Here is a 22,884-nt window from a genome sequence, read left to right on the forward strand (position 1 = left end):
AGGAAATTATGACAGCAATATAGACCTAAGTAATAATAAGCAGTTAAAAACACCATGCCTGAAACACCATGAATAACGCATTAAACTAGAGATTAGACTCTTGAGGTCTTAAAAGATGCTGTCTTCTATTCAAGAAGAGACTACAACTTTTACTGTTACGATACGTTGTATATAAATTATATAAATTGAAAATATCCCAGAGCTGATTCATATCATTCATAGGAAACAAAAATCTTTGCCATGCCAACTACCTTTTCCAAGGAAACCATTGCTTCTTACTCATTTAGATAATTTTGAGGCCTAGTGAAAACAATAAATTGGCTCATGATTGCATGAAACAATCTCAATTAATAAACAATGCTACTATCAGAGCATATCAAAGTGAAAGGTAAGCTGTTGTGGCTTTGTAGTGATTAATACCTGTTTCTTTAAAAAATGTTAATCTGGTTTTTTTTGGGGGGGGGTAAGCAAATGTGTCTGTTCCCTCAATATGCCTTTCCATGAAAGGGCTCCTCCTAGTATTATGGCACTCCTGACTCTGCCCTGTAAGCCTCATTGGGCTTCAAGTGAGCAAGTAGTAGATCAGTGGTTCTCAACCTGTGGGTCGGGACCCCATTTGTGGTTGAATGACCATTTCATGGGGGTCACCAAACCATGCTGTCCGCCATTTTTTTCCCTTTTCCCTAGCTGTCCTACTCCCTCTTATTGGTGGCCACACCCACTTGGGGGTCACCACAACATGGGGAACTGTATTATGGGGTCACGGCATTAGAAAGGTTGAGAATCACTGTAGTAGATTGTAGATATATAGTAGGTACATATTTAGTCACTTTAAATTTAGGGTATAGCCAGGCAGCAGAACAGGAAAAAGTTTTAAACTTGCCTTAGGATTATATTAAACACTGTAAATCTTGGAAGTTATTTCATTAATTTATTAATTTAAATAGTATAGTTAATAGAAATGGGATAATGGAATATTATTGGGCTAACTTATTAAAGCAAAATGTTGACTTAAGATGGTGGGGGAAATTTATGCACAGTGATACCTAAACGGTAGTTTTAACAGAACCTGTAGGAAGAAAACAGTTTAAAACTGCACTCCCAGCCAGCCCAACATATCTTCTTAATAGTTAAATGCAAATTGCTTCATGTTCATATTCACCTTTGTTTATATTATTGAGACAAATGCAACTTCTATAACAGCACCTCAAAATTGCTAGACAAGAATATAGTCACTAATAAAATTTACAAAAAGCAACAGTGCAAGCTCCTAATTAGTCTCATTTCTTACAATGATTTAAATGTCACTAAAAATATCAGAATAGTTACTGAGCAAATATTTTAGCCTGGTTCTCAATTGAGCCCAACTGCTGAAGCTGAAGAAACAGCACACACCCACCTAAGCTTTATAATTTTAAATCTATTCTTCTGCTGTCTCCCTTAACTCATAAATAGTAAATATTTATATTTTCATAAGTCACAGCTTCTTAAAATATACAATCTTTACAGAAACAGAAAGCAGTCCATTACAGAGTAATCCTTAAATCAAATTACAAATTGCAAATCATGTATCACTACAACCATGTTAGATGAAATTCTGTTTTTCATCTGCAGTGATGTTTACAATGAAATTTTATTTTATAAACTTTCTATTTTAATGTTATTCTTCACTCTATAATTTTAGAAAATATGAGGCTTTTTATTAAAAGGAAATATGATAAACAATCTTCCAAAAAATGGAGCACAATACATCAGTTGTGATCTTCAATTAATTGATAGTTTTATCAAAAATACTGAAGATGGGGGAAAAAGTAAAGGCCCTACTTCATTTTAGATAATCCCATTATACTGTCTGTCCACTTTGAAATATTTTGTAACATATATTGCTTTGAAAATCTTATAAAATGATATAATACATTCTACTTAAGCTCCTGATTTTAAAAAATATATCACTTGTAACAGAATCAAAGCTTAAATTCCTAAAAGAGTTAAAAAGTCTCATAATTTTGAAGTTAATTTATAAATCACTACATAAAACAGTAAGTTCCTAATGGTTATAATCTTTTTATTAAAAAATATTCATTTTATGAATCATTTATGCAAAATTGAATAAAATAAAAGTATAAAACTTATTCTATTACAGTAGAGATTGAGAAAGATCCATACAAACAGCAAAACAGTTTTTATCAGTCACAATTTCCCATGGGAAGAACAAAATGAATCCCTGCACAGTCATCCTTTAAAACTAAACAGCAATTATACTCAAGGTCATTTCATTATCTCCCGCCCCCTCTCCCCCCAAAAAAGTTGGCTAAGAACAGGGATGGGAAGAGGGAGAGACAGAAGATTTATTAAAGAATTGGCTCAAAACTGTTCTATAAGTTTTGTGGAAGCCAGAAGGGGGTGCTGTTTTCACTTGAGGCAAGGGGCAAAGCAGTTTGATAAAACTTTAGGTACTGTGTGAAATACAGAATGGTGAAGACTCAGATATGTGGACCTAGCACAATTCTTTGTTACAGGCCCCTATTTCAGGCCAGAGCCAGAAGGGTTGTAAATTATTTTAGAACTAACTACTGGCAGTTCAAAGTTTTGTTTTTCACAACATAAGACAGTAACACCTACACCATTAAGAGGGGAATCTTTTTTTAAAAACCCATAGCTGTTTTAAAATGCCTTATGCATATTGCCTTTTATAAGATAAGGAGGCCTATCCCTCCCACCTGCAAGAAATGGAATAGCCCTGAGCATTTTGCTAACATAACACCCATTTAATCATCACTAACATTTTGGTGCATTGGTCTCCCTTCCCCCATACCTAGGAAAACAGATACACACATTCCAGCCCAGCTTCTCGGCAGAGGTCGCCCCACTCACCCCTCCCCCAGGCCTCTTTAAGCTCCCAGAATCTGATGGGCTTCCAGTTCAACATACTTTTACACACCAACCGAAAGGGAGAAAAAGCTTCAGTGGAAAAATCCTTACGCCTGATAAGCAACCACACAAAAAACACACATGGGGGGGGGGAAGAACGGTTGTCCTTTCCTCTTTGACGGGGGGGGGGAAGAAGGGGAGGGGAAATAAAAGAGAAGATAAAAGCAAAGGATACAAAGAGTAAGATGCAGATACGGAGAAGGAATTTTTTTTTGGGGGGGGGAGCCGTGTCAGCCATGTTTTGCTTGTGTGTGCATAAGCATGTATGTGCCTGTCCATCCCCAGTATTTACAAACCTGCAGCTGCGGCAGCTCATGGAGTCTGTGAAGGAAAAGAAGGGAGGGGAAGAAAGGAGGGGGAGGAAGAGCGACCAGGAAGGAAGGGAGAAAGGCAGAAAGAAAAGAGCGAAGGGAGGAGAGACAAGGCAGCCACAGCAGACAAAGGAACTCAGCAAAGCCTGACAGACACACTCACACACATACAGCCGCAGTGTGAGGAACTGTGGAAATGTCTGCTGCTTCCTGACACGGCGATTCAGCTCCCTTACTCGGGGAGTGGAAAAGGGGGGGAGGGGGAGCGCATTCTCCCAGCCACCACTTCGCTCACACACACAAACACACACACACACACACACACGCCGCCCGAAGCAGCCTTTTCCGTCCGCCCCCTCCCCGCGGGCAAGAGGGAGACCATTCCCACGGTTTTTCGGGGGAGGGTAGAAGCGGGGAATCCGGGCGCCCCTCGAGGGGCCCCCGCCTGGCACACAATAGCGGGGAGGAACCAGAGAACGCTGAAGCGACCTGGGGGTGGGGGGGGGAGACCAAAGCCAGGGCTGGCGCCTCCCCCAAAGGAGGAGCAATTAGAGAGCCGTGCAAGGGGAGGGGGCGGAGGGTCTGCTCCGCTCCCCACCAGGTTGCCGAGGGCTCCCCTCTGGCTCCGCTCCCGCTTTCTTCGGGGAAACAGCTTCCGGGAGGGAGGGGGCGAGGGAGAAGCGGAGGGAGGAGGAGCGGCAGCCCAGGCCCGCCGCGAATGAATAATAAATAACTCCAACCCCAGGAGAGGGGAGGGGAGCGGCGCCTCCCCCACAGCGCCACCCTCCGGTTGTGGCCGGTATTGACTGGCCGAGCCAAGGGCGGCGCGGCAACTCCCGCTTCCCCCCTCCCTTCTCCTCCGCGCTCGCCTTCTCTCACCTGCTGCCGGAGTCTCGTCCTTCGCGGCTTCCTCCGCCGCCTCCGCCTTCGCCCGGGCAGGCGTGAGGTGCCCGGCGGGGGGGTGGCGTAGGCGGTGGGGCCAGAGCTGCAGAGGCTTCGCCACCCCCGTTCGCCCGTCCAGGCCGCTCAGCTCCTCGGCGGCGGCTGCTGCGGCTCCTCTTGTCTCGCTTGGCCCCCTCCTTCGCCGCCGCTGTTTAGCCCTCCTCTCTCTTGCCACATTGGGAGCCTCCCCTCTGCCTGCGCTGGAGCTGCTGCCAGGAGAGAGGCCTCCGCACCTTCCTGCCAAATAATGAGCCGCTCCAAACACGCGACCCCGCCCTCCTCCGTTTTGCGGCGCGCAGGCGCAATGCCTCCCTTGAACTGCGACAGGAGAGAAGCGCCTCGAGCTCGCTCACCTCCCTCCTACCCCGATCCGGGAAGCCCACCGCTCGGCTGGCTCTGGCCGGGGAAGCTGCCGGGCTGGACGGCTTCCGCGGCGCTGGGCTTAGGCTGGGGTGCCCTTGGGGGAGGCGGTCCTCTGGCACCCCGGAGCAGTCCACGCGGCTACCTTGGTGTTGGACGCCCTTCTTCTAGATCTTATTTTCAGGCAGCGAAGAAGGTCCGTGTTATCCAATCCCAGGTACCTGTGTTTAAGTGATACCCTACATTTCCCGTAGAAAGCTGAAGTACATCATGATTTCTGCAGGGTCACGCATTTTCAGCGCAGATGCCAAAGCTCTTGTGCAGAGTATGAAATGAATGTGTGCAAAAGTTGGCGTTTGAGGGGGCTGATGAAAGCACTACCGTAAGAATTTATTCCAACTCCCTACTTTGGGACTGAAAAGTGTTGCAGGTAAAGCCCACAGTACCAACTAGTATCAATAAACAACTCTGGCTCACAGATGTGGCACAAATGGGCTTCCTTTGAATCCCAGAGTTGACTATTATTTTTGGCAACAAAGCAAACCCTTTGCAGCTGCTACTTTTTGTTTGATGGACAGAACCAGACTGTACTCTTAGTCAAGACGTCCTTCTGTGTGTTGCTAAGCTCTTGAAAGATATGGGATGCAAGCCTGTAAGATGCATGTAAACATTGCTTAGGTAAATTCCTATGAAAACAGAAATAACAAATATGGATTTAAAATTCATTGAAAGTAAAACCAGATGATCCAACTAAGTATATTTTATTCACACCCAAACAGATTAGCCCTGCATACTCTTCAGCTGAAATAAATTGACAATAATTGTAAACAGGTGTTGGGAAGAAGCTTCCTCTGGAAAAGAGAAAAGTGGCTCTTATTATTTTATTTTTTAAAACACTTCACAGACTAAAAAATTGTAACTTTTGTAACAAGCTGTAGCTTCAAAAATACAAATAAAGGGTTTATTCTCAGCAGGTGGCAGCAGCTGGCCAACTTTGCTGTATTTAGATTTGGAAACTAAGCAGGATTGGCCAGTTTAGTCCTTGGATAAGAGACTTCCACAGAATATCAAAGCAATTGGTTAGTTTGGGAAGTTAATAAACATCATTGAAGAAGGCAATAGGAAACTATTTTGTCTACTGCTGCTAAGGAAGCAATGTAGATAAGACTGTGAAGTTTACTGTATCTTTTTTAAAATCCATCTTGGTGGTGAATTGGTCAATTCTGGTGAACTTCAGAAATCTCATTCAGCTCAACTCCTGCTCCATAATTTATTCAGTTTCTCTAAAATTAATTGCACTTTATTCACAGAGCTTTTCCAAAGAAGTTGGCAATTGCCCTAGGTCTCACATATCATCGACTCTTTATCCATCAGTATCTGCAGAGGAAGTCAAGGCATGCAACACAGTAGCTGGAGCAGCACAGCTAAATCTCATTCCTTTTGCATGTGCAACAATGTGACATGAACATACAAAAGGGTGGAAGTTCAGCCCATATGCTGCAACTATCTTCTTGCTTTTTTAACACACACACACACACACACACACACACACATCTTTGTGGCAGCTACTGCCGTATCTAAAGTATGTCAGTAATTTATCACATGAAATGCTTTTATAATGCTCTTGCTTTAGTATTTGGGTTTCCTCGTATTTCTATTTTTGGGGCCATCTGGCAGAAAATCACCATGAAAGACAATTGTTTAAACCATTATTATTGCTAGCTTTCTAGGAAAAAGGACGCTAGTGTAATGTGCTTCTTAAAACTATTTTATCCCAGGACCCTTTTTCATTTTTCAAAATTGTAGAGGACCCCTAAAAAGCTTTTGGGTTTTTTTGTGTAATACGTATCAATATTTACTGTATTAACAATTAAAATTGGCATATTGGTTGCCGCTACCACATCTCATGATTTTAATATTGCATTATTTTTCAACATAGGCCACAAATAATTTTGTTTTTGCAAACCCCTGAGAGGGTCTTGGGGACCCTCAGCGGTGCTTTGATCACACTTTAAGTAATAATAACTTAGAAGAAATGTGTACATGTTTATAGCTAACTGTGCTTGTAGAATTGATAAAAAACAGCTAATGGCAAACCCTTAACTTAGTCCTGTAGGAGGTTTTCATTGATAGCTGCTTAAAGTAGGACTGTCAGCTTTGAAAATGAGCATGGCTGTGGCCATTTTCCATATTCATTTTCGGTTGACACATTGAAGGGGGGAGGGGGATTGCCAGGTGCTTCGCTAGTCAAAATATCTTTTGTCCTATGGCACGGGTCGGCAACCTGCAGCTCGGGAGCCGCATGCGGCTCTTTGAGCCATCCCCTGCGGATCCGGAGCCTCCCCCCACCATTGTCAGAGACAGACAAGGAAAGAGAGAGGCATTTTCTCTCTCTCTCTCTTTCTCTCTCTCTCTCTCTCTCTCGGACTTGCCCCCTCGCAGGGCTCCTGATTGGCCCTGCGCCTGGGTGCCCCACCCCCTGGGAGAAGGGCAACCAGGAAGTCCCTTTCCCAGGCTGGCCCCATCTGAGGTGCACGTGGCTGGGGAGCCGTGCAGGGAAGCCCCAAGATCCCCTCTGGGAGTGGCCCACCTGAGCCTCCGCTGAGCAAGCCAGCCATTCCACAAAGTGCGGCCCCGAGGGAGAGCAGCCCCTCCGATGCCCAGCTGGCGTGACCATTGGCCAAGCAGCAGCAGAGCCGGAGACAAGAGGGTCAGTGGCGGGGGGAGGGAGGGTGCTCTGAGTCCAGGGAGCACTGCTGCGAAGCGGCCGCAGGGCAGGTGGTGCCCTCCCGGCTTACTTGTTCCAGACGGCAGTTTCAGCTGGGGCATCGCTTCCTGGGCCGTCCCAGGGCAGCCAAGCCAGCCACATGTCGCCCCGGGCTGGGCGGCAGTCATAGCCGGTGAGGCGGCCAGCGAGGGCATTGCACCCCGGGAAGCCAAGCCGGCCACGTGTCTCCCCAAGCCGGACCGGGCGGCAGTCATGGCTGGGCCAGCGGCTGGCAATGGCAGCGCTCCCTGGAAAGCCCAGCCAGCCACGTGTCTCCCCAGGCTGGGCGGGCTGGCAGTCAGGCATGAAGCTCACCTGACTGCCACAGGGCTCTCCACTGCCCGGCCCCATTGGTGACGCCTTCCTTGGCTGCTTTCAGGCAGCTGCCGCCACCGCCACCCTCGGTGCTGCAGGATGAGACCTTGGGCTGTGAGGCCAGCAGGGCTGGTGGCAATCAGGACCCCCCCTCATCCCTGTGGCAGCACTCCCCATTGCCGGCGCAGCCGCTCATGGTGCACCCGGCCTTGGTGCCCTCCTCTTGCAACAGCGAAGTGGCTGAGGATGTGGCGGGGGCCGGGCCGGGGGCAGCAGGGAACCCGACCATGCTGCAGTGGTCGCCACCGGAGCCACTGCCTCCCGTCCTGCTTCCCCTCCCTGCCCGTTCAGCTGAGGATGCGGCGGGGGGGGGTGGCTGGGATCTGCTGCCTCCCATCCTACTCCCCTCCCTGCCCATTCGGCTGAGGATGTGGGGGGGGGCGCGGCTGCTCCTCCTCCCCATCTGTTTGCGCAGTCTGCCTTTTGCTCTCTCTCTTCACCTGGAGGGAGAAGGAGAGAGAGAAAGAGAGAGAGAGGAAAAAGAGAAAGAGGAAAGGAAGAGAAGAGAAAAAGAGAGGAAAGAGAGAAGGTTAGAGGAAAGAAAGAGGAAAGAGAAAGAGAGGAAAGAGAGAAAGAGGAAAAAGAAAGAGAAAGAGGAAAGAGAAAGAGAGGAAAGAAAGAGGAGAGAGAAAGGGGAAAAGGAAAGAGGAAGAGGAGAGAGAAAGAGGGGAAAGAGAAGAGAGAGGAAAGAAAGGGGAGAGGAAAGAGAAAAAGAGGAAAGAGGGAGAGAGAGAAAGGGGGAGGAAAGAGAAAGGGGGAGAGGAAAGAGAAAAAGACGAAAGAGAAAAAAGATTGAGAAAAGGGAAAGAGGAAAGAGAAAGAAAGAAGAAAGAGAAAGAGAAATGAGAGAAAGAGAAAGAGAAAAAAGAGAGGAAAGAGAAAGAAGAGAAAGAAGAAAGAGAGAAAGTTAGAGGAAAGAGAAAGAAAAGAGAAAGAGAAGGGAGAGAGGAAAGAGAACGGAGAAAGAGAAAGAGGAAAGAGAGAAAGAGGAAAGAGAAAGGAAAGGGAGAGAGAGGAAAGAGAGAAAGAAGAAAGAAGGGGAGAGGAAAGAGAAAAAAGAGGAAAGAAAAAAGATTGAGAAAAGAGAAAGAAGAGAAAGAGAGAAAAGAGGAAAGAAAGAAGAGAAAGAAAGGAAAGAGAAAGAGGAAAGAAAGAGAGAAAATTAGAGGAAAGAGAAAGGAAAGAAAGAAAGAGAGAGAGAAAGAGAGGAAAGTGACAGACCCTTTTGACATCTAAAATGAAGATAACGCTGCATATATCCTTTTTTATCTTTATTTTATACACACACACACACACACACACACACACACACACACACACACACATTAAAGGTAAAAAAGGATATATGCAGTGTTATCTTCATTTTAGATATCAAAAGGGTTTTGCGGCTCCCAGTGTTTTGTTTCGGTGGGAAACGTGTCCAAGTGGCTCTTTGAGTGTTTTGGGTTGCCTACCCCTGTCCTATGGGAACCAAGGTCATCAGCTGCTGCCGAGACTGCTGGCTGGGCATTTCCATTCAAAGCCCACCAAGATGATGTATTGGGGAATGTAGTTGCTTGCATAGCTTTAGAGGAGAGATTTCTTAACTTTGTATTGGGGAATTGTTATGTGTGTTTTCAGACTTGGTTTCACTTTTGACGTGCCGATACTTTGTAACTAATAAACATGTTCTTTGAGGAATTTCCTAGCCTCGGAGTTCTGCTTTATTTGTCTCTGTCAGAACCATGACATTAAACCAAGTCTCATAAAACTTTATTTTCTCAGAGTGCTGGGCTCCAACTGCCTACCCACTCACTTTTGGGCAAGTGGTAAAGACTCGGCGAAGACTTGAGATGGAGGAGAAAATTGAAATCGCTGCTAGCCACAATGGGACTCAGGCTGTCGGAGCGCAGGCAGGCACTCCAGCCACCAAGGAGGCATCACTGGCAGGGGCTTAGCCAAAGACCAGGGTGATCCAACCTGGGAAGCTGGCACCACAGGAAGGAGCTACAGCCCTAGTGGACCTCTTCCAAGCCAAGGCTGCCCCGCAGCGCAGAAGCACTCCTGTAACCGCTGGAGAGAAGTTCCTATTGCTGCCATCCCAGGATTCTTTATCTTCGTGAGTCTGCATGACAGGTAAGTTACCAGTGATATGTTAGCAGACTTGCAATAGACCATCTGGCACAAAGCACATCTCTAATCCAAACCATTTTATTATGCCCAATGTCTAATTGGACACTAACATCCAGAGCTTTTCCCTCGTGCACCATTATGTGGACTAGAGTTCACCCTCCTCATGATCACATGCATCAATCACATTAGCAACATATAACTCATAATCGTTACTTTCGTTCTGTGACAATTTTTCAGTTACAGGTTACATACTTAAAAAAACAGATTTATAAACTTGCAATTCCTGTCTAATCACCCCTACTCAAAACATTGTTAAATTACTGATCTAAAATAAAGTAAATGTTAAAATAATGAAGGCCAGTGAGGCCTTCATTTCCATCAAAATGAAAGCTGATAGGGTTATCAGCTAGGATGTAATTCAAAAGAAGTTGAGAGCTCAGTGAAGGGCTGAATTAGCCTCTTTCCTGCTCGTTATACTATTCAGTTGCATAATGTGTTGGGCCCTAAGCAGCAATTTCCAATTAATCCACATCTACACATTACTACAGTTTTACTCCCTGTTTGGAAGGGAATCCTTCTGATATCTGGAATGCTACCCTCAGATAACAATATTCTATAATATTTCCATTAAAATGAGTGTTTTAGTTTTGGTTCATAGGCTTTTATTTTTTATGTTTACCCAACCATTCTATGCCCTTCTTTGATTCAAAGATGTTGATTTAAAATGGAATATCATCCTGTTCTTTCTGTTATGATCCCTCTCATTACTGGTGTTTGCAAACAGATGATTTTAACATGACTCATTAAGCCAATCATAAATCATCTAGTAAATATTCTTGTTTGCAAATTAGTTTCTGCTTAAACATGGGTAGTTTCTCAGTCAAGGCCCACATTTTCTATGATGATTGTCCAAATACTATCCAACATTTCTCTGTAAGGTAGAATTTTTTTCTTTAAAGAAAATATTGAAAGTACCTTGACCAAACAATTTATCAAGACCTTACAGACTACATGTCCTGTGTAATTTGGTCTACTGGTTAAGGAACCAGGACAGAATCCCACCTTAGCCATGAAAGCCAGCTGGGTGACTTGGACCAGTCTCTCTCTCTCTCTTAGCCCAACTTACTTCACAGGGTTGTTGTGAGGAAAATAGGAGGAAGACGTGTATGAGATATGTTCACTGCCCCGAGTTATTTGTAAAAATAATAAAGGGGAGATACAAATAAGTAAGTAAATGGCAAAGTCAGTACAGATTAGCTTTCAGAAAGAGTTGTACACCTACCTCATGCATTGTTTTCAGATTGAGGAAAAAAATGATTCCGTTCTTCTGCAGGAATAAAAAAAGTGGTATAAGGGGCCTAAGAGGAAGACTTTGTTTCTGACTCCCCCATACCCTGCCCATTAACTAATATTCACCTCCACCCTGGATACATTTAAAATGAAATGATACATAGTGTCACAGGGCAGGTTTCAAAATACCTACTGGGTGATGAAAACTGAAGGGTGGAACAAAGGAAAGGAGACTGAGAGAAATGGAACAGAAAATGATGATGAAGGAAGAAAGAGGTAAGTTTCAGGTGAAAATGACAACACAATAAACGTGTTTAAGGCTCCATGTTTGATAAGTGAGAAACATAAGATGGCCATGTCTCCATATTTGTTAACTGAATTTTGAATATGATGAGACCACAGTAAAGAGTTAGTGAAGGTATGAGAACAGCCTAATATCAAGTTCTTTTCATCATAGCACAATAGCCAATTCACACATTCAAAAGAAAGCTTCAGCATGAATGTTTAAACTGACCCTTAACAAATTCATCAAAACCAGGCTTAGCTTTGTTTTTAAAGAAATTGCCTGAAGTGATAAGACACAATGATCCATGACTCATCCAATATTCACACGTAAAACCATTTTTATGGTCTAATTATTTTAACAGTTTCCATATGAATAAAAAAGTTAACCTATGAACTCAGAATATCTCTCCTGTTGACAGAATAAGAAGGGTTTAAAAAAAAAATCTTCAGCAGTTATGTTAATTTATGTCTTTAATTCAAAAACACTTATTATGATTGCCCTATTATAAAATAGGATAACATAATTGTTCAATGATTTTAAAAATTATTGGCTGCTTCATAAATTGCATTATGTGGCTGGTTTTAGGCTTAGCATACTGTTTGAACTCGCCATTGCAGCTTGTAAATTATTGGGCAGAATGTTGTGAGAATTCTAGCAATTTTTTTTTCTTCAATAAACCCGTACTTAGGCAAATTCATAACTAAAGGTTTAGTGCAGGGGTGTCAAACTCAATTTCATTGAGGGTTGCCCTCGGGGTGTGTGTGGCCAGGGTGGGTGCAGCCTACTGGGTGGGCATGGATGGAGTGGGTGTGGCCTACTGGGTGGGCGTGGCCAGCTCTATATCATAAGGCTAAATAGGTTTCAGTATAGATGGCCACCACAAAGTTGTACATTGGCTCCCGGCCGGCCTGGGCTAGGGCCAAGGCAGTGGGGGCCGTTCCCTCACTGTTTCCAGGATGGCTTTGCGGGCCACATGAAACCACTTCGCAGGCCGCATCTGGCCCCCGGACCTTGTGTTTGACATGTCTGGTTTAGCGTTTGACTAATAAAAAGAGCATGATAATAAACAAGAGAGAGTATCTCTACCTAAGATTCTAGACAATCGTTGCTAGTTCAATTAGATAAAACAACTATGTACCGGTAGTACTGAAGAGCAAAATGTGCTTCAAAGCATATGTGGGCTTGGACACAGCAACCATTGGTAACTCCTTCAATCAAACATGTTTCTTTCCAGGATTGCATTGCAACTCTGGGGAGTAGCTACATGATCCCAGGTAAAAACCTATCTGCTTTATTGAATTTCTAACAGGTGTTATATGAAAATCACCCTACATACTCAAGCTCCTTTATGCCTCTTGATCCAGAGGCTTGCATGGCCTTAGTAGATACTACTGAACTAAAAAGGCCATTAATTTGATTAAAACTATTTGTGACTTCTTAAAATATTTTATCCTTAATAAACAAACAAAATCTTTTTGTGTCATTTTTTTCCTGACACAAATCTCAGGTGATTTGTTAATTTTGTTTCACTTCAGAGTTCTGTATAAATTGTTTTATTGTTTAGGTTAGAGTCCTGAAGCATTGCAACATTATAAGACGTGTATACATTCCAAATGTTTTCAATTTCTACTTCTAGAAAAGTAGAAAGTAATTGGTAAGTCATGTCATGAAATACATTGCACTGATGGGTAGCTTATGGAAAGAAGAAAATTATGATGTAGCCTTAGAGCGGATAAAATATAAATGCATTTATAACCGCTGTCAAATAGATTGGAAATTGTTTATTTATAATCTCTTTTTTATTCACTTTTCTTCCTTATTTTCTTTGTTTATTTTTGTCATATTTGTGTGTTTTTATCTTGTTTAAATTTCTTCAATAAAAATATATATTTTAAAATAATAAAATACATTACACTGGTTAATTTTACCCTAATATAGATTAACAAAATCAATTTTATTTGGGAATTGGAAACAGTTATATAAAGATGCTCAGTGCAGGTTGGACACAGAGAGTTCCATAGCTCTTATTCAGCACCTTCTGTTGAAAATATTCTCAGATAATAAGGCTGGATGGAATCTTCACCCATGTTCCTAGAGAACTAGTGTCAGTCCATGGACACCAGTTTTCCCCAACTGCTTGTCTTAAAGATACATTGAATTCATACTACCGTGGCACAGTTTGTTTGATGGGCTCTGGCAAAGCAGATGTTAACCCTACTAGATGAAAAAAAAAAAAGGAATCTAGTTTGTAATAGGTAAGCTTCCTGTTGAAATGTTCTGTTCTTGACTACTGATAAGCAAAATGTTCTATTCTTAACTACTGATAAGCATTATGTGGTTTTTAGTATGGGTGAAAAAATTGGGTGCATATGTATGTGTATTTACTGTATGTATGTATTAAAATAGCAAAAATCTCAGAAAATTGTCAAATCTCTCAAGATGTTAGCATTCTTAAATAAAACAAAACAAAATCTTGTCAAATTTGAGGACTTTACAAGATTTCAGCTACTTTGAAAAAACCATTTCTTGAATTTTGGAGATCTGCAGAGGATAGTTAGGGATACCACATGTGACTGGGTGAATCACAGTTACCACATTACCAACAAGTGATTTATGGAATAGTTATTGAAAAAAATTGAATGATGTAATGTTCCACATGAAGGGAAAAGGTGAGGAAACCACTGACCTAGCCTAAGAAAAATAAAGTGTAGGGGCCAATGATTGGGAAATGCTGTGCTTCAATAAGATAACCACCAAAGTTTTGGAAAGGTGACATCCTTTCCCTTGAGATTCCAGGTTTCAGATTGATTACATGATATCCAAGAGATGTCTTTAAATGAAATACATGCCTGGGTCACTTATTCTTAGAATTCTCAGTTTTTCTGTGGGTACCAATGAACCTGTGGGCACTTTGCTTGGCTGCATGAGAACCCTGCCACATCTGCTAGTGTGTGTGTGTGTGTGTGTGTGTGTGTGTGTGTGTGTGTGTGTGTGTGAGAGAGAGAGAGAGAGAGAGAGAGAGAGAGAGAGAGAGGGATGATATATACACATATATCCAGTGGTGGGGTTCAAATAATTTAACAACCGGTTCTCTGCCCTGATGACCATTTTAAGTATTAAAAAACGATATACTGAAAGGTAGTTTATTATTTCATGCATTTAAAACTTAAATAAGAATAAAAGAGGTACACAAAACTAGATTATGTTATAAGAAAGAGTTTTAAAATATTAATAAAAATATTAAATATTAATATTAATAAAATATTAAATAATACCTGACAAAAACAATAAAACTGTTGTTGAAGATATTTCCATATTGCTTCTTGATTGGCATCCTCACTTGCAATTTTCTTTGCTTTTGTCCGAGTGCTCTGCATAGTTAGACAGGAAAAAGTTCCAGAGCCTCAACCCCAGCTAATATTTGATGGCCTCGCTCCCTTTCCTGTAAGCACCAGTCAGGAAACTAGAGAGATGAAGCGTCTATTCCTGAAATTATCTCTGAGAAGAACCACCCAGTTTTCGCCTGAGTGACGTGATTGAAGGTGCCGCATCTCCATTTGGTTTCCGTAGCTCCTCTCTTGGTCTTTTGGGGAGGTTTTTTTTTTCCCCGCCTGGAAGTTGAACGAAAACCAGACGTGTTCTGGAAAACACAGATTTATCATAACCGGTTCACCAAACTCAACGAAAAATCAGGTATCGGTTCTGCTGAACCGGTGCAAACCGGCTGAATCCCACCACTGCATACACCCTCTCCCCGCCTTTTTCAGTCTTGAATCCTGGTGTCTACCTGGACTATCCCCTGCAATTCATTTAGGTAAGATTTTTGGAAGTGGTTTGCTATTGCTTTCTTGGTCACCTCTAGACTGATATTCTTTCCAGGAGCATACTATAAAAATTCAGGTGGATTTAACTTCATGTTTGGTTTGGGACTGAGCCCACTGAGACTGCAATCATTTAAAATCTCACAAGCAGGTCCTTTTTTTTTTTTTTTTACAAAGATTTCACAGTAAAAGATACTTGCATAGTTATAAAGTAATCAGGCTAGAACTTCCAGTCCCAATCTAATCTATTTAGTTGTAGAATGCTCAGCTTTTCTACCCGGGGTTTCTCCTTTCATCCCAGTTTTTTAAAAATAGAAAGGATGATGCTTCAGACTTTCCTGCCCAAAGCAGAAGTAATGAACTTAATAAAACGTATTTCAGTTCTGAAACATAATGGGTAACTTGCATATGGAGAACACATTTTCTAATTAAACTAATAAAATCACATTTCTAGATGCTGCAGAATCCTTTTTAGAAAATAGAAGACAATATCCCCACACTCAGAATTTCAAAGAAAAACAGTACATCCAATCTAGCTGAATTATCTGTTTGACTAAGATATTGGATTTTAGAAGACATTCACATTTGGTTGCTAGGTGTAGAGAGTTTGTCTGGTCCATCAGATTAGATATTCTTGAATTCCTTGCTGCTTCCCCTTTATAAATCTTGAGCACTATCCTTAATTTCATTTCACTTTAAGGGGGAAATCCCCTTTCTTTCCCATGCTCCCTTTTTCTTAGGAATGGATAGATCCGCATCATTATGACCAATGTAGTCTTTCATCGTTAAAGAGGAAGTTTTATAGCTGTGCCAGCCTGACCTGGGATCAGCAGATTTAAAGGGAAGGAGATAATATAGAGAAAGATGGAGTAAGGCTAAAACTGATGAGATAGGAACCAGTGATTCTTAGCCAAAATTATGTCAACATTGATCCTCTGATTCTAATGGCCACAAAAAGGTTAAAAGCCTGTTGACTTGAAGCCAGAGGAGGAAAGGGCTAGAATGTATATTTATAGGGACATTGTAGTGGGCAGTTCTTCTGCATATATAGGTCTTCTTTCTTATCTGCAATAAAGGAATTTATTTAGCCATGTTATGTCTGTGAAACCTCTGTTTTATCTGAACACAAAGTTGAGCATCTGGAGCAGTGGTTCTCAACCTGTGGGTCGGGACCCCATTTGGGGTCGAATGACCATTTCACGGGGGTCGCCAAACAATGCAGTCCGTCATTTTTTCCTCCTTTTCCTTAGCTGTGCTACTCCCTTTTATTCTATTGGCTTTTGAAAGCCAATAGAATAGACTCTCTTGAATAGAGTCTAATTCTATTGGCTTTCAAAAACCAATAGGAATTGTCCAGGCTGTCTCTGCGCTGCTGAGCCCGCCAAAAGTACCATTCTGCAAACATTGCTGCACCAGTTGAGTAGTCCTCGACTTACGACTGGTTGAGTAGTCCTCGACTTACGACCGGTTGGGGGTCGCGGCATTAAAAAGGTTGAGAACCACTGATCTGGAGTATCATTTCATTGCAGTGCCTAGTACAAAGTTTGATAATAGCAGCAGTTCTGTAAATGGGTTAGCACCTATGTTAACAAAGGTTTAGAAAGCCCTACAGTATATTCTCAAAGTTTGAAATCTTTCTATAGACCAAAAGGAATGGGGACCTACTTGCAAAGGCTTCTAACCATCTTATAAAATAGCTCTTCGACTATCTAGGAAGGAGCTCTAAAAGAAATGAATATAAAACTGTATTTTGTATAGAATGACTAAACTACTATACTAATTCTTATCCCAGAATTGTTGACCCCACAGAACAAACTTAGAAAGCATCAGTGTGTCAGAATTTGGACTATGATAGTTCCCATCTCTTTTCAGAAACTGCATTTGTACAGTATTGCCCATATGAAATCCAACCCAGAAAACTATTATTTAAAATTAAATAATCACTCATTTTTATAATATATTTATGAACCCTGGTCTCTCAGCTGACCATGTTTTTGTTGATACAATGACCAATGATTAAATTATTTAAACCATCTTTTGTCTGCACTCTCCACTATGATATTTTTCTCTCTCTGAGTGCATGCATAAAATAATAATCCCAGAATATCTCAGAAAAGAAAACCTTGTATAATCTGAGTACAGGTATAGCGCATTAAATGTGCATATGTTTATATTTCATTTCTCTGTATTAAAAACATTGATAAAAAATAATTAACCTCCAAAGAACGTCCCAGCCTAATCGCTTCCCTAGTTGTGGCTTAAACCACCACTCACTGCTTGTTTTGTGTCAGCAAAAAAGCACACATTTGGCCATTCAAATTTTTTATTCCCTTTTGGTTTTATAGCAACTAAATTGTGCAGTGCACACATGTCATGAACATAATAAACAAGAGCTTTAATAAAAAAAATTCAAAAAACCCCCCACCAGGTAGAAATTTATTGTAGCTACTATTTACCTTCCTTTTTTAAACCATGACCTTGTGGACAACCCTGTCTTTGCAGCAGTTGTTCAGAATAAAGATCACAAAGCAGTATAGATTTAAGATGTTTTGTTGTGGTGGTGGGACCCTGATATTTTGTTGTATTTGAAACAAGATCTACATGGTCTCATTTCTACTGGGGCCTGAGTGTGTGGTTGCCTTTTAAGATGGAAGGAGGTGAAATGGAATGACCTTATGTTGACTTCTTTCTTGACTGGTTACCATTGCATTAATTCAGTGCCAAAAGCTACCTGCAATGCACCCACTGGGAGATTCTATTGGGACCTGTACAGATCTGTAATTAGAGACATAAGCTACTGTTTGTCTGGAGCACACCTGAGCTTCTGGTGGCAAACAGGGCTCCACTTTTGCTCTGCAGCCCAGCCTTTCTCAATCTAGTCCTTTTGAGAAGTGTTGGAATATAGTTCTCATCAGCTTCTCATCTGATATGGCTGTTGGCAGGCAAGCAACACTAAATATAGAGAACCTAATTAAATGATCCAAGCAGAAAAAGAAAAAAGAGAGTGGAATTTGTGAAAATCAATCTTATAAAGATACTGCAACAATTTGCTTCAACCAAAAGAAATTGTAGCTCTGCCTAGCTATTGCTTCTCTGTCCTGATGCTGTCCAATAATACCCATTATCCCCAGCAGTGATAGCTTTGTAAGGATGATGGTAACTCCTGCAGGCATATTATTTGCAGCAGAAACCATATGGCCATTTTAGGAATAAATAGCGACCCCTTCCTTTCATGCTGGGAGTGAGATGGATCTGAGGAAGGCAGCCTTCCTGAGGCTAACAGCATCCAAATATGTCAGACCAGTGCCCTCTACACTTTCAGTTTTGGATAATATTCCCTGGATTATGGAAGTTGTAGTCTTGTGGATCTAGATAATCTCAGCTGAGGAAGGTTGACTTAAGAAAACCTTCATAACATAAATGGATTGGACAAATCACCTATCTGATCCTTTCCAATTCTATTATTCTGTGAAATATGACTTTTATAACATGAGTGAAACATTGCCATGGAGGCTATTTTTTTAGATTTATATCTTGGCTCCTTTAGATCCAGACCTTAGTTACATGACCTGATTAATAAAAATGTGTTCCCAAATTTGCAGCTTCCCTGTTTCCCAATGTAATAAACAGGCACAAGGTCTACAATGGATAGGATCTGTGACTGTATCTTTCCAAAATTAGTTTAAATTAGGGAAGGTTATGTAACCATGACATTTTCTTCCCATGAAAGAATTTCCTTGTTGAGAGGAGTTCTTCCATGATTCATAATATTGGCATTTTCTTCTAAAACATTTCAAGTCACTACTTCAGATGTTTGCAACTTGTATCATCACAGGAATATACTAGTTACTCTTTTCCTTCTTTTAGGTTTGTGACAATTGGAATGAAAAAAAAATACAGTAACAGTGAAGAATGAAGGCAGCTGTGCCTGATGAGAAACAACTGAGAGTTTATGAACATCTTGCATAAACAGTTGTTACCCTGAAACCTGGAATTTAGAGTGATGTCAGTCCTCATTACATGAACAAAATAATACTAGTGATCATAGTTGTAAAAGTTAAAAATAATCCCTAAGAGATTTGTTCTCAGCTCATTCATATAATTTATGAAGTCAACAAATGCCTGCATGCAAAGGAAGGAAGGAAGGAAGGAAGGAAGGAAGGAAGGAAGGAAGGAAGGAAGGAAGGAAGGAAGGAAGGAAGGAAAACAGTTTTCTCCAGGGAAAATAACCACATTAATTTGGGCAGCAGTGTTATATTTTATCATTGTTGTGGATAAATTTATTACTCACTTGTGGCCTTGAAAAACTTAACTTTTTTTTTTCTTTTTTCTTCCAAACTTTTTTTCTTATGCATTTTGCCAGCTTAGTTTAGAGCAAGGCCTTCCCCTGTTCCTCTTTTCCCTGTTGCCTGAAAAGTGGGATTAAAAATTCAATAAAGTTAATGAATAAATAAAAGATCAATTTTGGACATTTTTAATTAACTGATGTACTGGGTCTTAGTTTTGGTAATAAACTAATCAGAGCAGGTGAGATGGAAATGGGGAAATCTTGGCAGGAAAAGAGCAAGAGAGCTGAGGTTCACACATGGCATTAGACCAGTGGTTCTCAACCTTTTTATTGCCGCGACCCCCAACCGGTCGTAAGTTGAGGACTAAACCGGTCATAAGTCGAGGACTACTCAACTGGTGCAGCACCGTTTGCAGAATGGGACTTTTGGCAGGCTCAGCAGGGCAGAGACAGCCTGGACAATTCCTATTGGCTTTTGAAAGCCAATAGAATTAGACTCTATTCAAGAGAGTCTATTCTATTGGCTTTCAAAAGCCAATAGAATAAAAGGGAGTAGCACAGCTAAGGAAAAGGGGAAAAAAATGGCGGACTGCGTTGTTTGGCGACCCCCATGAAATGGTCGTTCGACCCCAAATGGGGTCCCGACCCACAGGTTGAGAACCACTGCATTAGACCTACTTTGGTTTTGGTTTTTATTATATTTTTTAATTTACAAGAAACACTAGATATATAAACATCTTATTGGTACGGTTTACGAACTTATTCACTGATTTTGCTGAACAAATTCAGACATTCTATCTTTCTGTCTCTTAATAGTCATCCATTTTCCTATCTAATCTGGGACTGCACATCTCCTGATTGTATCTGAGTAGCCCATAAAAGTAAACAGTGGTAGGATTGGTGAAGGGTATTACTATCTATGTTAGTTGGATTTAGTCAAAGTTGACAATATAGGATTTGTAACAGATGAGACCAAGGATTATGGTAGCTAAGATCAGTTTTTTACATTTTGCTCATCCAGAGGCATCTGGACACTTCGTTGGATTGTTTAATTTTAGCATAGGTTGTCCATATTGTGGGAAGTCAGCTCCCTAGAGAAGGAAATATTAAAAAGGGAGAAAAATATATTTCCTTCAAGGATCTTAAAGAGACAGAAAAACATGCCCAGTTTTCCCTGATAGCCCCAGGTCTCCCTCCCCCAAGCAGAAGCCAGCCCTGTACAAATGCAAATGTAAACCATCAGGAAAGATGGAGCCAGAAGCTCAAGAAGACAAAGACCTAAAATCTGCATACCCCATCTGTGACAGGACATGATAGGATTAACTCACAAAGACCAAAGGGCACACCCAGACTCATGTCAGAATATGTGACAGAAGAAATAGCCTCAAAGTTCATGCCACAGGAATAGGAAACTATTCCAAACAAAAGGCTAGAGAGGGTATAAAAACCTACTACCCATGTGCCCAGCCCTTCTTTTTTATGGTCTTTCCTGCAAGAACCATCTTCAATAAACTGCAACCTTCTTCCCAAAGCAGTCGCCATGTTGTTTATTTATCCCTGGCTTGGATGAACCAGGATGAAGACTTTTCTTTCAACAATACCAAACTCAGAAAGAAACATCATATAGGTAAAACCGTTTGCCTGGAAAAGAATATGGTTCATATATTGAGCTGCTGAATTTAAGCCTCATTTTGGCCCATTCCATTTCTTTCCCATCTAAACTCGCAGCCATCAGATGACAATCCAATACCAGCAAATGCCCTGGAAATAGAGTTCATCACATTTTGCAGAAAGTTTGGGATTCGTCAACCTCTTGGGAACAAGACATTCAGTGGAAATAGAGAGCTGTTATTATGGCATTGGAAAGGGCAGTTAAATGTAATATAATACTACCTGCTTCAGAACATGCTGAAACATTTTAAAGTCAACATTTTAACATCTGTGTTTTCTTCCTGGAATGCTAAAGGTTATTCAGAATGTGCAAACTGGTTCCTGTAGAATTCTATTAAAATGAACCTCTAGGTGTTTTTAATAAATGCATCCTGCTTTCTCGTAATGTGCACCTACCATGTTGTTAAAGTGCATTAGAAATAAAGTACCTTAGTTTGTCGCCACAGTCTTCTTGGAGTCTTGACAGTCTAATGGGAAGCAGCATTTGATTGTTTAGCATTATAGCACTTGAAAAAGGGCAATGCAGAGAAGACAGCTTGATTTTTAAATAATGACTGGTGCCCATCATCTCATATGCTACAGACCTTAGTATTCTACTAGATCATCAGAATTATTTTATCATTATAAGTTTATATTTTGTAGAAAAGCTCGATCAGAATATCACAAGAATTTGTCTACCTTCTATATCAAAATTATGCGGATGAATTTGACAAAAGGCTTGCTCTCGACCTGTTACTAGACTGATTTTAGTGTCTAGAAAATCATGGTTTTGGTGAAACAAACCTAAATGTTTACTTGATGTCTTTTTTTCTAAAGTGGATTATGATTGAGTTCTTACAGTAAACTAAGCCATCATATGATAGTAGTTATTCTGGCTTAATGTGCAGTTTGAACATAACTATAGTTTATAGTTCAGTGTGATGTGTACAAGCCTAGTCTAGGTGAAAGCTATGTGGTTTCAGTCTACTGAATTATGGCATTTACTTGGAAAGCATTTCTTTGATTTCGATAAAATTTCCTTTTATGCAACCCATCTAAGATGGAGTACCTAGCTGAAAGGTTGAAAAAACATCCTGGAAAGAATTAATTGCAAGTCGCTTCCATCTTCTTACCTAGAACTGCATGGATGTGCCCACAAAATCCCCAAGACAGAAGACTGATTCAAAGGAGAATTGATTGTTTTCTTCCGTGCAAGTATTTTCAACAGTGCTGTGATGCACACTTCAGTTATAACGACAAGAGGATGCTTTGGGGCATTTAACATATACATGCAGCACCTAGGGAAATTCTTGAACCAAATGGGTCTTTTCCCAGGATCATGAGTGTGGCATATGGTCTTTTGTGGCCTGGTAGGGCTGTAGTTGTATTTGCACGAGTCAGCAAATGGAGAGAGAAACTGGCAGCAGAAACTCAGTTCTAGCCTTGAAGTATAGCTATGCTGTCATGAGGGCTGATGAATTGATCTGGTTGTTAGTCAGAGCTGTTGTGGGGAGATGTAGAGACAGCTGTCCATTGGTCCAGCCTAGTATATAGATCAGTGGTTCTCAACCTGTGGGTCGGGACCCCATTTGGAGTTGAATAGAATAGACTCTCTTGAATAGAGTCTAATTCTATTGGCTTTCAAAAGCCAATAGGAATTGTCCAGGCTGTCTCTGCCCTGCTGAACCCGCCAAAAGTCCCATTCTGCAAACGGTGCTGCACCAGTTGAGTAGTCCTCGACTTACGACCGG

General features: G+C 41.4%; 2 protein-coding genes across 7 annotated transcripts in view; one reads left to right on the top strand and one right to left on the bottom strand.

Moving 5' to 3' along the window:
* SPIN1 (spindlin 1) overlaps positions 1-4,359 on the bottom strand; it is a 56,164-nt gene extending 51,805 nt beyond the window's left edge. For all 5 annotated transcript variants that reach the window (XM_039361410.1, XM_039361409.1, XM_039361415.1 and 2 more), the window contains exon 1: positions 4,122-4,359. The gene's annotated coding sequence lies outside the window, so the exon portion shown is untranslated. The remainder of the gene's footprint in view (positions 1-4,121) is intronic.
* A 210-nt stretch (positions 4,360-4,569) lies between these two features.
* Positions 4,570-22,884, top strand: part of MFSD14B (major facilitator superfamily domain containing 14B) — a 157,819-nt gene continuing 139,504 nt past the window's right edge. Inside the window, exons 1-2 of one of the 2 annotated variants that reach the window (XM_039361401.1) lie at positions 4,570-4,761; positions 9,451-9,801. The gene's annotated coding sequence lies outside the window, so the exon portion shown is untranslated. The remainder of the gene's footprint in view (positions 4,762-9,450; positions 9,802-22,884) is intronic. The other variant, XM_039361402.1, reaches the window with a different exon arrangement.

This window comes from Crotalus tigris, unplaced genomic scaffold (genome assembly GCF_016545835.1).
Source record: "Crotalus tigris isolate CLP2741 ecotype Arizona unplaced genomic scaffold, ASM1654583v1 scf7180000019264.1261149, whole genome shotgun sequence".
NCBI classification, from domain to species: Eukaryota; Metazoa; Chordata; class Lepidosauria; order Squamata; family Viperidae; genus Crotalus; species Crotalus tigris.